We start from the raw sequence: 17,528 nt of genomic DNA on the forward strand, positions 1-17,528 counted from the left end.
AAGGACTGTTTACAATGACACAGAATCGATATACAGCTGCTTAGTCCAAAATGAACACAGTGCAAGGAAAGCCACGATGAGGTTGCACCGTAAGTCTTTGACTATCAGAGAAACAACAGTCAGTAGCAAAGCATTGATTAGAAATGTTGCGATCCAATTTCGAGTGGTTGCATTTTAAGGGGAAACCGTCACACTCAGGAATAGCTAACAGAAGAGAGTACTGCTTCATATTTTTATCGTGAAAATATTTTGGTCTGCAACGTCTACTACTCCACTTCCGCTGAGAATTGGCAGAAGGTTGGACCATTGACATCATTGGTCTGGGATTTCTGTTCTCCATTGGTCAAAATAGGGTAAATGGTGTCATGGTTCAAAATCTCTGCAGATTTCATAACAATATCTTATATGTCTTATTGCTTATCCACTCGTGTGTCCATCTAAATTAGCTCCAATGGAAAATCTTTCCAAGAGTGAGGTGTTACTCCCTTGTAATGCCTCGGGGCTCGATGACATCACCTGGACCTTCAACCACAACCAGACCATCCTCAGAAGACAAGCAGGACAAGAGGAGGTGGTGGAAACAGAGTGGCAGCAGCATGTAAGAGACCTGTCTGAATCAGGCAGCCTCCTGCTGTATGTGACCTCATCAGCCCAGAGTGAAGGGGCGTACAGGTTTACTCTCAGGTACGCAGACGAAGAAGACATAACCCACATTGAACTGAAGATATTGGAAGACCCTAATGAAGGTAGGCTCTTGGTGTAAATACAAAAGCAATCTGTGTGATGCTAAAACACCTGCGGTGGGAAAAAGCGACATTCTGTTTAAAACACATGGGGGGGGTAAGGCAAAGGTCTCCATTGTCTTCTTTACTGAGCCATGTTAACTGGACCAGTAACTGATACGCCACCTTAGACAATGTGTTTGAAACATGTTTAATGTGAAGGTATTAGGATGTGTATTACAGTCATTGGTATAATGAGTGTTATTATTATTATTGAAAGAATAAGCAACACTCTTTTTCTGTTCAGAGGGATCTTCTAGCACAGTTGGGATCATTTTAGGGGTCGTGGATCCCGTTATCATTTTAATCATCGCCATCAACAGTTTATATATCATAAACCGATAAAGGTAAAACCATTACTTTCAGCATTCATTAATAACATGTTTACTACACATTTTTATTTTTATAGAATTTCTTGAGAAAGGTGGGGAGGTTACTTCTGGGTTATTTATGAGTGATGTGGGACTGTGTAGTTTTACAAATAGGATTATGAAGCTATTATTAATATAACATTTTTGTTACTCCTAGGCCAAAGAAGGACGAGGAAGGAGCTCAAACAACCAAAGTACTGAACCCTCTCCTCAGGAAGTCGTTCCTCTGTGAGATAACGGGTTCAACCTCCTGACCTTATTACCGCACCATCAGACACAGCAGGGTAAGACTGTGGTCTCAGGAGCCAGGATCCTTGAGTGAGGCTGAGGTGTGTAAAAGGTGAGTAGGTGTGGTCTGTAGGGGCTGATACTGACCTCTGAGTCCTCTGCTGGGATTAGAGTCTGCTGCTATGTTGCCCGGTGTCTTCATCTGAGATGGACTGGGAGGATATTTTGATTCTGCAACAGAGAAAGACTTTGAAAAGGTCAAACAGACAATGTGATGGGTACAACCCAGGCAACTTCAGCACCACAACAACAACAACATGGACGACCTTGGTGACCCACCACAGAGCACACGTCCAAGAGCAAAGAAACATATCTGGATTAATGGGAATGAAACGTTTGACTAAATAAACAATTTCAGTTTGGTCCCTTGAAAAGCGTTGACATTTTTGTCATCCTTATGATCCCACTATTTTCTTTTACGAAACTTAAATTCATCTTTAAGGCAATGAATGGATGAGTTGTAACATGCGTCCATCATCTTACTGTACCGTCAGTGGAATTGTCTTCTACACAGATTTAAAAGAAAACCATCTCCAACGGATTACACCAATTGTTATGTATTAATATTGATCATTTTATTTGTATTAGGCCTATAAAGTTGTAATCAGCCATTTTCAAAGACTTTTTGAAAAACGATGTACTGTATATTCTGGTTACCCGCCTTCTCCAGTGAACCGCCTCCTCCCCAAACCGGACACAACTTTACTGGGCAAAAAGGCCTGTTTAATCCAAAATCAAAAAGACTCATACTGAAAATAACACGAGAAACCTGGGAGGAATCGACGGTCCTATCCCACGAGAACCTGTCTCTCTTTGCTCGAGCCACATGGCTGAGAGAGCCCTGATTGAGTGGAGAAGCAGGCTATTCAAAATCCTGCTTCTCCACCTGTTCCTCAGGTGCTCTGCATTTAGTTAATTGGCCCCCGCTCCAACGCCCTCAATGGCGCCATCTGGGGGTAGACTGCTTCCAGGGGTGCTGGGCCGGATCCGGGTTGCCACACTCCTCTACCCTTTGATGCAGCTTTGGGGCCTCGTGTTGGAGCGGCGGTCCTGCCTGAAGCGGAGCTGCTCCCGCTGCCGGCGTCGCCCGCTGTGTCGTCGCCCGCTGCCTCGTCTCCGGCTGCCTCATCTCCGGCTGTGTCAAGGCTGCTTTGGAGGCTGGCGTTCACTCAAAAAAATGGTCCGTAGCTTGGTCGAGTCCTCGGTCGATTCTCCGCCATATGTGGCGACCCGGCACCAGGAATGTCTCTACCACTCAGGAAATCAACATTTGCATTGCAGTAGCAGAGAATGGCCTGCGGGGCAGTATGTACATTGTCAAATACAGGAATAGGCTTGGATTTAGTAGTAATATGGAGGTTTCATATTTTTACAAAATGGATTATGTGAACATTGCTGAATAACAATCATGTATATTAAATGTATTGCAGGAGTTTAGCTTGACACTAACCAAGTGAAAGGACAATTAAATGAACCGCACCAAACATGTAGAAGTCAATGTGGGATTTTAATGTATGAACACAAAAACACTTGACAGAAATGTAATACAATTTTATAAAGGAAAGCAGAGGAAAACATTTTCCAAATTAATCTTTTTGAAATGTCACCACCATTCCGAAAGCAAGTGAAGAGGTTTGTGTAAAAGCAGTCCTCCCTGACCAGCTCTGTCCCTGACTCTAAACCCTGACTCTCAACCCTAACGCTAAACCCTCTGAGGGCAGGAAGACGCGCCTTCAGTGTAAAGATTTGAACCAGAGAGAAGGAAGAAAAGAGGAAGCAGTAGAAGTAGTGAAGTAGTGAGGTTAGTGACAGACGTGAGGGAAAGGCGTGTGGAAGCACACGGTTACATGTGGGGTCAAGAAGATCACTCCCACTGGAGGTCATTGATCCATCAGCCTCAGACTGCTGAGCTCAGCAGGTCTTCTGGAGGACAAGGCTCAGATGAACTGAGGAGACAGGACCAGCAGGATGTCAGGATCAGGGCTGGTTTAGCTCGGGTGTGACTACCCCCGACCAAACAAGATCAGGTGAGGTTCAGCTCAGGTGCATCTGCCCGGACCAAACAAGGACATTGATTAGGTTCATTATTCAAAAGATGCAACATTATCTGAACCAAAGATAAGTCATTAAGGAGCAGACAGGCTTTAGGGCGCCTTTCTCAAGGACACATCACTGTATTCTGAGGACTTGAATCCGGCACCATTGGTTTGAGAGTTGAAACCCCAACCCCCTACCTAGTCCACCATGTCCAGATAATGCAAACTTATGAGGAATCCTTGATGGTAGAGTGCTGGTGATCCTCAGGATTTTCCTTCCAGATGTACGGCTTCTCCATCAGTCCTCCAGATTCCTGGTCTGGTTAGAAACGCAATTTGTCTCTGATGTAAGGTAACAAACACAGTAGTACTTTGTCTCTAATGCAAGGTAACAAACACAGGAGTAGTTGGGCTCTAATATCAGGTAACAAACACAGTAGTAGATGGGCTCTAATGCAAGGTAACAAACACAGGAGTTATTGACTCTAATGGCGCGTAACAAAGTAGCAGCTGTAGTTTGTCTGGTAAACAACCACAATAGTATGCCGGAACTTGTACTGGACAAACTAATCCTGCGTTACAACAAGTCCACTGTTTATTTTAGGCAAACTTACGAGGATCCTGGTTGGTGGAGCGATGTCTTCCTCCAGAGTCTTGGCTCCTCCATCAGCTCTCCACAGCCAGAGTCGTGGTCTGGAACAAACAGAGTGAGTCTGGCCCCAAAGTCTGGTAACGAACATGTAGTTGGTCTTATTTTTAATCCCTTTATTCCCGGTTTGTTTGGTTAATACAAACTTACAATCCTTGTTTGTAGAGTGATGTTCATCCTCCAGATTCACGGCTCCCCTACCAGCTCGCCTCCTCTCCAGGAACACGTTCTAGTAAGAAAACACAGCGGTAGTTGGTTAACGCATAACAGCTGTATTTTGCCCTTTAAGTCATCCATGTAACTAAAAACAAACTTACGAGGAATCCTTGTTGGTCGATTCCTAGTCGTCCTCCAGCGTCTCAGCTCCACCAGCAGCTCTCCTCAGACAGAGTCCTAGTCTGGAAAAAACAGCGGAAGTCTTGCTTCAACATGTGGTAAAACAGATGTAGTCGTCTGGTATATATGGTACAAACGCCGGTAGTTTGTGGTAGCAGTGAGTGTGATGATCACTTCCGAGTCAAGCTCCATCTACCCCATGACAGACGTCCTTCACCAGGCAGGGCCTCCACAAGGCAGGGCCTTCAGCACGACTCCTCCAACAGCTCCTTCAGCACGGGTCCTCCATCAGCTCGGCTCCTCCAACATCTCCTTCAGCACGGCTCCTCCAGACATGGATTCCTGGTCTGGTTACAAACCCAGTTCATCGCAGCAGTAAATCACCTGGGGACGAAACACACCCCACCTTCTGCATCCGAGGGTCACTTGTAAAATGGAATACAAATTTAAACACTTAAATTAGACAATGTCTGCAGATTGTCGCATTCAGCAACTCATCCACTACGGTCGTAGGATCACTATTAACATTATTTGCTCATATGACTACTACATAACCCCCGTATGAATTAACTAAAATCACAGCTTGGCACAGATTTAAAGTCATAAGATGATCAAAACTAGACCTAAACTACCGTGGATTTTAGTGTTTCAGATGAGCTTGGTGATGGTTACCCTCTGGTCCAGTGCTGTGTCCCCCTGGTCTCCAGCCTCAGTCTCCGGTCCACCCTGGCACCACAAGCCTCTGGTCCCCAGCCTCTCAGCCTCGCCGTTCAGCTACAGCAGCAGGTTTATATCAGCATTTTGCCCTACAATAAACTTAATTGACTCAACCGAAACAGAGTTGCACAATTAATTGAACTATTATTTTATAACTCAAGGCTAGAAAAGACTTGAGACCAGACATGAGCATCCCGTTTTCGGGAACGAAGACAGAGCTGACCACAAGTTTAAAGAAGTGGTTCAGGCCATGCATTGAAACTGACCTGAGAAGTCTCTACTCACACAGAGCACTGACCTGTTCTGGCGGACTTCTGACTGGAGGTGGAGGTCTGGCTCTGGGTGAGGAGGTGGAGGTCTGGCTCTGGGTGAGGAGGTGGAGGTCTGGCTCTGGGTGAGGAGGTGGAGGTCTTGCTCTGGGTGAGGAGGCAGACACCTTGGGACAAACTACATGTTACCTTTTTAACCTTGTATAGTTCTAGAGTATCTTCTATTGTAACATGTGGGAATGACTGCCATTATTTTAGCTTTGATATTATGAAGTTGGTAACTGAACCAAAGTCGTTGTTTAACGTCATTCCATTGGGTAGGGTTTAACTTCTGTGGCAATTAATGACAGCAGATATTTAGAACGTACAAAAGCTGAAGTAACAAAGAACTCTAAGCAGTATCGATATTAAATCAAATATACTCAGCCATATTCAGGTGCTAGGTTCCGTTGAAGAAATGTCAAATTAGCTTCCACCTTGAAATGATTTTCAGCCTCCCCTGATGTAAAAAATGGGCCCGCAAGTAGAACGCCGTTTTGTACGCAGTGAGAGTCCCGTCACGTCATCGTGGTTAAAAGTACGGCGCAACCATCGGAATTTATCAACATATTGTACGACGTACGCATCAGTATGTATTTAATATCAGACTTAAGTTATTTTCGATAGGGGCAACAATTCCTAATCGAAACCGACTGAAATAGAATAGGAAACGGCTCGAGGTTACGCAAATACAATCCAGAACGTTCCGCCAGATTCCCTCAGGGGACTCCAGTCCAACAAACTGCCAGGTGGTTTCTTATGGTTGTCAAGACTACAACGTTCTATGCTAACCATTGGGACTAAATCAAGTGACCGCACTCAGAACCTTCCACGGCGGGAAGCACAAACCGTCCGACTGGAATCCGAACATTCCGGCCGGAACCAACCAAAGAAAAAACAGAACCAGCGCCTCACCTTGAGCTGAACGGAGGAAGATCCTGAAGTCCAGCGATGGTCTTCATTAAAACACAGCCAACAGACTTACCTTGAGGAGATCTGTTTGTTGCTGTTGGTCATTACTATTCAGTGTACCTTTACATTATTATGCACCCAGTGTGTACAAGTTATATCACTCAAAACCATACGAAGAACCAAACTACCATGTACGTCCCACAACAACTTTAAAACTAAAATCATTCAATACAAAACCGTGCAGACATTTATCTAGATTATTCCGGGTATAAACCATACAGAGCAAATCTAAACGTTGAGCCGAGAGCCGACCATAGCCCTGCAACGTCACCCTGACCGCCTCATCACCAACAGCAAATCATGCCAGCCAGCCAACACATGTACAGCTCCAGTGAGAAGTGGGCATCTGAGTGAAAGGACTGCCCATAATAAAAAGAACAACAATTCCTGAACTATCCAACCATCTTCATGGTTTAAAGATTTACAGACTGGACATTCCATTGTGTTCTAATCACCTTAGTCTGCTCCCTCGTTACTTATAAAACTCTACATCTCCATCAGTAGAGTGTTGCATCCTACTCATGGGGGTGTGGTCTGAGTGAGCAGAGATACATGCTGGGATACAGTGCTGTCTGAAGTCTTCAGTTCTATAGACACGCCCCTCAGGAGAAACCAAGTATTTAAGAAACTGTCGTGACATCAGTTACATGAGCTGGAATATCCTTCAAGATGGCACCAGGATTCTCAGAGGAGAACGGTCAAGAGAAAGATGTGGGGGTTCTTCCCCTCAGCCAGTGGAACACAACAACGGTCTTCATCAGAGTACCATGGAAACATTCTCCTCTTTATACCTTGAAGCCCCAGTGAAGGTTTCCACAGGGCTCTCTATCAATCCGGCCAGGTAGGAAGAGCCGTCTCATTACAGGTCTGAAGGTCATCTTGAAAATCCATTTAGGTCCCTTTCCAACGTCAGACTCTCCTTGTGGAATTCCTTTTGGTGTCCATCCTCCATTGATCCTGATTGGTGTAGTCCTAATTTGAAGTCACTGATCTGAACACGCCGCTTGCATCCTTTTACACTTGAGTTGGATGCACTCCTTCCTGCCCAGTGTGTTGGATATCGCTCTGGAGCGTCGCTCAGGGCTCTTCATGTCTACTGGAGGCCCTTGAGTAAACGTGTGGCCGTCCATCAGGTATGATTTAGTTGACCATTCCAATATCCCAAGCCAATCACACAGACCCCCGTATGAACATTATCACGGTCAAAGCAAGCCGGACACACATAGAACCCAGGACAGGCACGTAGAACCCCATGCCAGGTGTGAGAGGGAGACACACACAGTAGAACCCTCAAAAATCTTCCATCTCATGTCAAACCCAAACACACACACACACACAGACACACACACCACTGAGCCATAAAAGGCCAAACAATCATGCAGGGTAAAAACCTCATGCCAAATAACGTTCCATCATTCCCCCCCCCCTCCCCTCCCCAGGCCTCCTGCCAGGGCACCCATAGCAGAACCACCAATTTCTCCAGAGATGTAAATTATGCACAACATTCTTCAGTGGCGTCCCACATTGGTGATGGATTATGCTTTGCGTCTCCAAAATATGTCCCAGGTTGATTCAACGTCTCTGAAGTCATGTCTTTGTAGTCAAGTGGTTTCCTGAATGAGGGGCCTTCACAGATGCAAACGGTGCAGCTTTAGTCAGCCTGAGGACAGGAAGGAGGTCATCTGTTCAGAAGACCACCCAGTGGAGGGGGGTGGCTCTGGAGGAGCAGGATCCATATGGGGATGGCCCCAAATAAGACCTTGGAAATGAAACCTTCCTGAGGAGTGACGATGCCTGGAGGGGACTGTTGAATGTGTTCCATGGTACTCTGTCAGACTGAAGTTGTGTTTTAGCCGTTGAGATGAGGAGCCCCCTCATCTCCCCCTGGTGTTTCTCCTTCTGAATCCCTGTCTCCATCTTTAAGAACATTCCAGTCCATGTAACTGACGTCACGACAGATTCTCAAACACTCGGTTTCCCCTGAGGGGGCGTGTCTACAGACCTGTAGACTTCACACAGCTCTGTATCCCAGTATGCACCTCTGCTCACTCAGACCTCATCCGTAAAGCAACACTCATGTGATGAAGCTGCAGAGCTCAGGAGAGTAGAATGAAAGAAGACTGCAGATGTCAGCTTACAACAATAACTTGTAAGCCTGTAACCATTTTAACAAATCATTAAAACCAACATTAACCAAACACCTAAGTAACCCATGAACCAATAAAACATCCTTACTACGCAGATCAACCGTGAGGTAACAGGTTAACTCACCAGGAAGCCAAAATACATCAATGTGCCCAAGAGTAATGAGATATTAATGACTTACAGTTTGCAGTTCATCTTCATGGTTAAGTTGGGATACTCACAGAACTGCAGTTAAATATCCATGATAGACCTTTGAAGGAAGGAACAGTTTACTCATGGTCCAAATTTCAAATGAGTTAAACCACCACAATCCCCGATTCCCCTTCACACATTATCAGTGATTTATATTCAACATACAAGTCACGTCAGTTGTGCTTTGCAACACAATTCTACTCACATCAGGTTCAGATGAGATGCTCCTCTTTACCTCAAAAAGTCTCTAACCTGTGAAACAGGAAGAGATGTTCAATAAGTCACAACAGACCTCAACAAAACAGTACACACACACGTTGTGGTTTCTGTGAACACAACAACATACGTTTGGGAGACGCTACACTGCCAAACAGTGGAAGACACCACTGTACTGTCCGGTTCCCTCTTAAGTGAAACACACCAGATGCAACCAATTAACTAATTAAGAAAACCACTTGGCAGGCGAGCTGCGGCAGCTAATTAGTAAAACTCAAAGCAGGTTCCGTGCCCTGTGGTCTTTTTGGTAACAGTGAGAGGCTATTTCAGCTCTGTGTTTGATCTTAAATGACCTCCCTCATTTTAATTAAAGGGATGAGTCTGATTTAGATTCATGCTTCAAAACGAAAAAAAGCCTTCATTCAATTCACCTTACTGTGCGACACACACACACGTGAAGGTAATGTAACCTTCATACACCGGACTTTCAAACCCAAAGGATGGCAAGGCACACAGTTGCAAATAGGTTTTTAACAACATTCATTCCCCCAGTGTCAGATAAGTGCCAAGTATACAGAGGAGGCCAACCCCCAAATATCTGAAAATAGTCAAATAAAAACATTCAAAACCAATTCCAAAAACAAATAATTCAATCAAAATCAATTATTAAATATTCTCTATAATAAATCAAGCATATTCAAAATCAAAAACCGGTACTTCAAATAATGTCAATAAATCACATAATCCATTAGCAAAATAAATGCAAATTAAACTCAATCACAGTATATTTAACCATAATTTACAACATGATGGAATAATCACCTCAGTAGATATTTAGCATCTCGTGGAGAGCTGAGCACCCTGCTCAACACAGACAACCTCTTCTGGCAACAGCATCCAGCAGACTGTCAGAAGGTCAGCAGCTCACCCCTTTTATACCCCATGCCCCCTCCCACTAGACAGGCTCAATCAACAGGGGGATTATAATACTTTGGCATATTGCAGGTCAACCATGAATAAACTCATCAAATATACAGCATGCATGTTAAAGTCCATTTCAACTTTTAGATCAGTGATTTTCACTAGTGCATTTAGGCTTGTCGCTCATTAATGTCCAATGTCAATGTTCAGTGTCCTCCTTTGACACAAGGAAAAATGGTTTGGCCCAAATTGGGCCAATCAGTGGCAGCAGGTGTTTCCTGACACCATATTTAAACACCTCAGCCCCACCGCGACTCTTTTAGTCTGCAGTACCGAGCCATGGTGAGAGGGAGATTGTTTGTGGCTTGAATAAAGAGCTTGTATGTATATTGTATGCTTGAAGGTTTGCTGTTCATGCACTATCCATCAATGCGCGCTATTGACGGGCAGTTAAACAGACAGGGACAGTGGTCAAACTGTCCCACACGCACACACCACAGATACACACATATAGATTCACACACAACATATAGATACAAACCATATGCACACACAAACGACAGATACAAACCATAGGTATACACCACAGAGAAACACACACACACACCATAGTTACACACCATATAGATACACACCAAATAGACACTCACCAAAGATTAACTTAATATAGATACAAACTATGTAGATCCCCCCCCCCCCACACACACACACACATTCTGGTCACTAAATACTAATCCCCCTTCTCTCTTCTCCTTCTCCCCTCTAATCCTTTTCTCCTCTCCTTCCGCCTCTCTTCCACACATATCGCATTTTTATTGCCTCTACTCAAGAGAATAGATTTGGGTGGAGATTTCTAGGATTCATAAACATCCGGGGCTTAGCCCAGAGTGAAAATGAAAATGCTGCGCGCCAAATTTATGTGTATGCTTTATTGTGCATGCAAACTTTTTCATAATGCTTTATCTAAATAAACGAAATACGCGGTTTATTATAGCTTTAAATAGCTACCTGACTGCTATGCTGCTTATCCCCAAATGTCTAAAGTTCCATTCAAGTTAGTTAAGCAAATGAATACAAGTGAGGCAGACACACACACACACACACACACACACACACACACACACACACACACACACACACACACACACACACACACACACACACACACACACACACACACACACACACACACTAAACAGATCTGACTGGGGATAGGATAGGTTAATACACTTGAGGTGGTAAACAGGTTGTTGTTTATTCTCTTGCCAGAAGGACTATGTCTATCTAGACTAGGCTACTTATAAATGTTTATGAATATTTTTATTTTATCTTTTAAATTTTCATTTAAGATCATATTCGGGGCTAATTAAATAACATCTCAATATTTATCTCAACGAAATTTCAAATAGTATACTAGATACATACAAATATATATAAAGGACAATATACAAAAATGAAATGGCTAAAGTTAATGCAAAATGATGATGTAGTCGAGTACAAACAGTCTACTCTCATTGCAGTCTTTGGAAGTAAATTCTGACTGATATACTGTTATCTTCCACAGCATGACGTAACACATCTCAGGAAGTGGTGGCGCTCCACTGTGTTGGAGAATCTCCATACTGAAGGGTATAGTTCTTCTGAAGCAGATGTGCTGTGAATTCCAATATTAACACAACCGTAACAATGACCTAACAATGTCCATTTGTGTGTGTGTGTGTGTGTGTGTGTGTGTGTGTGTGTGTGTGTGTGTGTGTGTGTGTGTGTGTGTGTGTGTGTGTGTGTGTGTGTGTGTGTGTGTGTGTGTGTGTGTGTGTGTGTGTGTGTGTGTGTGTGTGTAGTCATTGCAGACGGTTTGCTCATTTCACGGAGGAGGGCAGAGACATGGCAAGAGGAACTCTACCACCTATCTTCGGTATCCCGAGGAAGCACTAAGTGTCCGAAATGGAGGAGACATAATATTTGTCTTTTCTTTGTTTCTTTATTTTTTTATTGGTTTGTTTGAAGAGAAGAGCAGAAAATAAAATTGATAATAATGGATACCAATTCCAAGAAAAACATTATTTGAAACGAAATGAAATCATATATTGATGGTTATTAAGCACACAATATACACTGCAAGAAAATAAAAATGCAGACGTTTTTTGCAAAGCAAACAATTTCTGTTCCCTCTTTCTTCATTTGTCACGTGAAGTTGTTCCCCATTTTGTTATACTTTTCCATCATTACCAGTACGTTTTTTTTTTATTAGATCAATATTAATTTAAACAAAAATAAATAAATATAAAGAGAAAAGTCGACTCTCTCTAACTTTCAATTCAATCTAAGTATTACAAAAAACATTTTAATAACTCGTATTTTAAATGACCAAAGTCAATGAAACATCCGTGGTGTAAAATGCAACATTGTGTTTTTACACTTGGGGGAGTAAGGAAAGGGTGTCCGTTGTCTTCTTCACTAAACCATGTTCATTGGGCCAGTAACTGATAAGCCATCTTCAAAATAATGTAGGTCATGTTTATTGTGAAGGAATTAGGATGTGTCTTGCTGTCATTGTTATTATTCTCATCTTTATTAGAGAAAGAATAATAAATATATTCTCTTTCTGTTCCAGAGAGATTATCCTCTAGCCCACTTTGGAGCGTTTGGATCACATTAGGAGTCCTAGGGGTTCTAATTATCATTTTAATCATCACCATATTACTTTTTTAAACCTCCTGACTGTATGACCGGTACCATCAGACACAGCAGGGTCAGACTGGGTCGTAGGGGCCAGGATTCAACGTTCACATGTCATTTATGTTTCTTTATTAGGCCGGGCTATTCCCTCTATTATCTCTTTGTTAAATCATTAATCTTGTTGGGTTGGATTCTTCTCTTGTTTTTTCCTTCCTCATACTGTTTCACCTTTTGCCGGAAGGTGTTCAGAAAGGTACCAAAGCAAGGTGGTGCACACCCACACCCACACCCACACCCACACCCACACCCACACCCACACACACACACACACACACACACACTTTGTGTCTCCTTCGCGTTATTCTTGTTGGCCAGAAGGTGAACTACATCGAGATGGATTCACTGCCCCCTAGTGGCTCCACATGCAATAAGTAACAACACATGGCTTGATTAACAGACAGATGCGCATTATTTCAACACTACTTACAGTGAATACTGATATGAGATCAAGGAGCAGGTAAGTTAAAATCGTTCAAATCTAAAGTCTAAAGTCTAGACAGTGAGTACTGATATATGTGATTAAGCAGAAGGTAGGGGATAGACAGTGAATACTGATGTATGTGATTAAGGAGCAGGTAGGGGATGGACAGTGAATACTGATGTGATTAAGGAGCAGGTAGGGGATAGACAGTGAGTACTGATATATGTGATTAAGGAGCAGGTAGGGGATAGACAGTGAGTACTGATATATGTGATTAAGGAGCAGGTAGGGGATAGACAGTGAGTACTGATGTGATTAAGGAGCAGGTAGGGGATAGACAGTGAGTACTGATATATGTGATTAAGGAGCAGGTAGGGGATAGACAGTGAGTACTGATATATGTGATTAAGGAGCAGGTAGGGGATAGACAGTGAGTACTGATATATGTGATTAAGGAGCTGGTAGGGGATAGACAGTGAATACTGATATATGTGATTAAGGAGCAGGTAGGGGATAGGCAGTGAATACTGATATATGTGATTAAGGAGCAGGTAGGGGATAGGCAGTGAATACTGATGTGATTAAGGAGCAGGTAGGGGATAGGCAGTGAATACTGATGTGATTAAGGAGCAGGTAGGGGATAGAGAGTGAAAACTGACAAAATTTGGATCCATCAAGATGGATTGTAACTTTATGGTTCATTAACAAATACAAATCATAAACAGGTGCACATATCTTTAATAACTTGACGGAGAGATGAGGAACGTTTGCTACAGTCCACTGGGTAGGCTAGTAGACTGATCTATCCAGCACACATCTAGGTGGACACGCCCACCTGTGATGTCATAAGGGGCCGATTTCCAAAAGGGCTTGTAACGGCTAATCACACCACACCTGGTGGCATGTCATGGGACCTTTAACTCTCCGCGTTGTCCTCGCCCCAGGATCACCAACCCCGTAGCTGCCTGCCATCCACCCCGTGTGCTCCTCTGCCTGCCCAGCTGCCTGGAATCCACCCTTGCCTGTCCATGTACAGCACTTTGGCCAATGAAAACAGTTTTTAAATGTGCCTTATGAATGGATTTTACTTACTTACTTACTGTGGGGATTGTTGATGTTTCCTTGGGGTTGGTCCACCAGAAGTGGACACTGTGGACAGCAACGACGAGCTGCCCTCTCTGGGACGCCCCGTGGCCCAGCGTGGAGCCCCGCCTGGGGGAGATGATGGTCATGGGAGGCATCTTCAAGGGAGCGTCCTGCTCCCACCATAACCGCTCGTTTACATATCATAGAGGAGGGGGAGGGGAAGAGGAGGAGGGGGACAAGGAGGTGAAGAAGGAGGAGGAGGCGGTGGAGGTGGTGGTGGAGGAGGAAGAGGGGGAGGGGGAGGTGATGATGATCATGGGAGGCCTCTTCAAGTGGGTGTCCTGTTCCCCACCACCAGCGCTCATTCCCGTCTATTCTGTATCTCTGTTTGAACACTGCGTCCAGAAGCCAAACTCATTTGAGTTACTAGTGCTTGTATTGAAGTTACTCGTCTCTTTTCCAACAGTTACCTGTTACTATTTTAATTAGTGACTTTATATTGTTGATCCTTGCTTCGTTAAATGAGTACTAGGCCCTGTCCCATTCCTCTCCCCTTAACGAGAACACTTCCCTCCACAATAAAGAGTGAAGTGATAGTGAAGATCGTTCCCTATGAAATGTGACACCACTATCATTAATATTATGCAAATTAGCGTAGTGAACGTGCTCCCCTACGTCACGCGCAGCACCGACGTGTCTACACTACAGGAAGGAGCCTACTACTATTTTCATTCACGTTTGAAAATGTCACCCTTGTGTCGAAAATAAGACAACCTACGCATTCAGATCGTAGAGTTAAATCCAGACTAAGGATAAATAATTTAACATAATGCATAACTGTTTGAGAAACATGGAAAACCAGCCGCTTGCCGAGTTCTCAACGTGACCTGGGTCATACGTGATACTCCCTTGGCTGTAAGTGAGGTACCGAGCTGGCGAGCTGCCAAGGGACATTAAGGGGAAATAGGCCCTCTCTCTTGCTCCCTAAGTATTGGATCACCCTGCCCCTCCGAGGGAACGCACAACTTCTAGGGCTAGGGCTCAAATCTAGGGCTAGGGGGAATAATAGGATGGGGCCCTAGATACTATTGCAGCCCTTCTAGGCGCTATAAATGTTATACAATGTGGTTTGAATTAAACAACACATCAATTAATCAACCAAACCAGCAATTTTAGAAATCAACTCCATTCTAGTCTTCACTTCTGGTGTGTGTGTGTGTGTGTGTGTGTGTGTGTGTGTGTGTGTGTGTGTGTGTGTGTGTGTGTGTGTGTGTGTGTGTGTGTGTGTGTGTGTGTGTGTGTGTGTGTGTGTGGTACTACCTGGAGGAGTGCATCCAGCTAGGGTGAGGAGGGAGGAGATGAGGACGTAAGGAAACCTCTGTACCATGTAACGTGAAATACCATCTAAGAGCCTGATGCATTACCACAGGCCTGCTGTCTCTGAACCAATCAGACAGCAGAGTTCGCCAGATAGGCTAGGCTCTGCCTAGCTGGTTAGCTCGCCAGATAGGCTCGCCACCTTTTTACTTACTTTTTGTTTTTGTATATGCGTGTGCGGTTAAAAAAGTCAGACTCCGCTGTTGTGTGTGGTAATAACATCTCCACACACTGATGAAGGGGTGAATGGAGACTCCACTGTTGTGTTGGAGGTAACGTCTCCAGAAGACTTGGAGGATTTAAACTGAACTAACGGGAAGAATCGTCTGAACACACGAGAACGTTCATTTGACCCACTGAGTAGTTTATTAACATTATGATTTATGAACAATTACAAATCATATGGCATCTTTAATGACTGAATATGTTGACTTCCCAACAGAACACAAAGAAACGATCTTCCGTTTAAAGTAATTTACAACATCGTTACCCTTTCCCATAGAACTCTTATCATCATTCATGATTATGTTGTTAAATCTGCTTTAAATCACGTTCCATGTCAGGCATGGCAAAATATAAACTGATTTTGGATTCCTTTAAAACACATTTTACCTTAGAAAGTAAATCTTTGTACAACCTGCTTAACCCAAAAGAAGATCTTCCTTTCATGGTTTATGCTGAACCTTCCAGAAGCCCAATAAAATGCAGCATTTGGAGTTCAGTGGAGTAATTAAATCAATCACAAAGTGTTGTACTTCCACTGAACGGGTTGACCCCTCAGAGCACCAACAGCTGCTGCTCAACAACCCGATGCACTACAGGTACGTCCATGGGTCCACAGGTATTCAAACGTCCCCCTAACAGCTGGTCCTCAACAACGTCAGGACTGTGAGGACCCCCCAGACCCAAGCGGCCCCCTCTAATCTGACGCTCAGCAGCCCAGCTGAACACAGAGAGGGCTGAGAGATGAACCACGAGAGACACTGATGTTACCTGCTGCTTACCACCGGAACACAGACCTGCTGTGGGTTTAGATCCATGAACGATGTGTGTGTGTGTGTGCATGTCTGTGTAAATAAGTCTGTCTCTGTGTGTGTGTGTGTGTGTGTGTGTGTGATTAAGTCCAGTGTTTCCCATACATAGACCATTGTGTGGCGCGGCGCCACAGAATCAAGATCGAACGCCACGAATTGATTGTGTCCTTTTTTTTTTTTTTTTTATATATATATATATATTTTTTTTTTATAACGCGATTTGGAAATCTAAAAATCGTTCCGTCCATTCATCTCTGCATAGCACTACGGAGTGATAATAACAAAGACGTGAATCAGGCAATAAATCCAATTTCCTTGACAGCGGTAAGGTTCGGTGTGCATTAAAGTACAGACGGAGTGGACCAATTGCGAACTACTGCAGCTGCTCCAAGTTAAACCCCAAAGCGGACTACACCACCTCTCATACTCCGCATAGAATTCTATTCCGAACCGATTGAGGCGTATATATATGATACTTTTCTATTCCGATTGAGCTGTTCTTCCACATCTATGCGGATCAGATGTGTCCGCATGTAAACGCAGAGTTACATGCACACTCACTGACGGCCGCGTCGCCGTGCTGTGTCGCCCCCCCCCCCCCCCCCCCCCCCCCCCCCGCGCACCACACATTGGTCCTTGGTCTGTGGGAAACACTGAAGTCTGTATACGTTTGTGTGTGTATGTGTTTGTGTGCGTGTGTGTTAATTTCTATGTACATATGTGTTTGTTGGTTTGGGTGTGTTTATGACTGTGTACATGTGCGTGCTTTTCTTTTCTTTTTTTGGGTCTGTGTGTGTGTTTGTGTATCTACAATGGACACTCCCAGAGACACTGAACCACTCTTATCTAACGTAAACCCAGGGAGGAGGACCTCCTGGGTGAAGGAGGCCTGGAAGGTGTGGATGTGTGTCAGTGTGTCTGAGGACCCCCCTCCACCT

The 17,528-nt window shown here is 44.0% G+C and overlaps 3 long non-coding RNA genes across 3 annotated transcripts; 1 reads left to right on the plus strand and 2 right to left on the minus strand.

Moving 5' to 3' along the window:
* The first annotated feature begins 1,067 nt into the window (after positions 1–1,067).
* LOC115537754 (uncharacterized) lies at positions 1,068–12,017 on the plus strand. Its single transcript, XR_003974856.1, has 4 exons — positions 1,068–1,129; positions 1,311–1,437; positions 11,498–11,562; positions 11,775–12,017. It is a non-coding gene; the product is annotated as an uncharacterized LOC115537754 (long non-coding RNA).
* LOC115537760 (uncharacterized) lies at positions 4,476–5,192 on the minus strand. Its single transcript, XR_003974862.1, has 3 exons — positions 5,135–5,192; positions 4,659–4,809; positions 4,476–4,524 (listed from the first exon to the last, which is right to left on the minus strand). It is a non-coding gene; the product is annotated as an uncharacterized LOC115537760 (long non-coding RNA).
* LOC115537766 (uncharacterized) lies at positions 8,576–10,569 on the minus strand. Its single transcript, XR_003974868.1, has 3 exons — positions 9,835–10,569; positions 9,002–9,048; positions 8,576–8,854 (listed from the first exon to the last, which is right to left on the minus strand). It is a non-coding gene; the product is annotated as an uncharacterized LOC115537766 (long non-coding RNA).
* Positions 12,018–17,528: the final 5,511 nt, after the last annotated feature.

The sequence above is a fragment of the Gadus morhua genome, chromosome 23 (genome assembly GCF_902167405.1).
Source record: "Gadus morhua chromosome 23, gadMor3.0, whole genome shotgun sequence".
In the NCBI taxonomy this organism is placed as follows: domain Eukaryota; kingdom Metazoa; phylum Chordata; class Actinopteri; order Gadiformes; family Gadidae; genus Gadus; species Gadus morhua.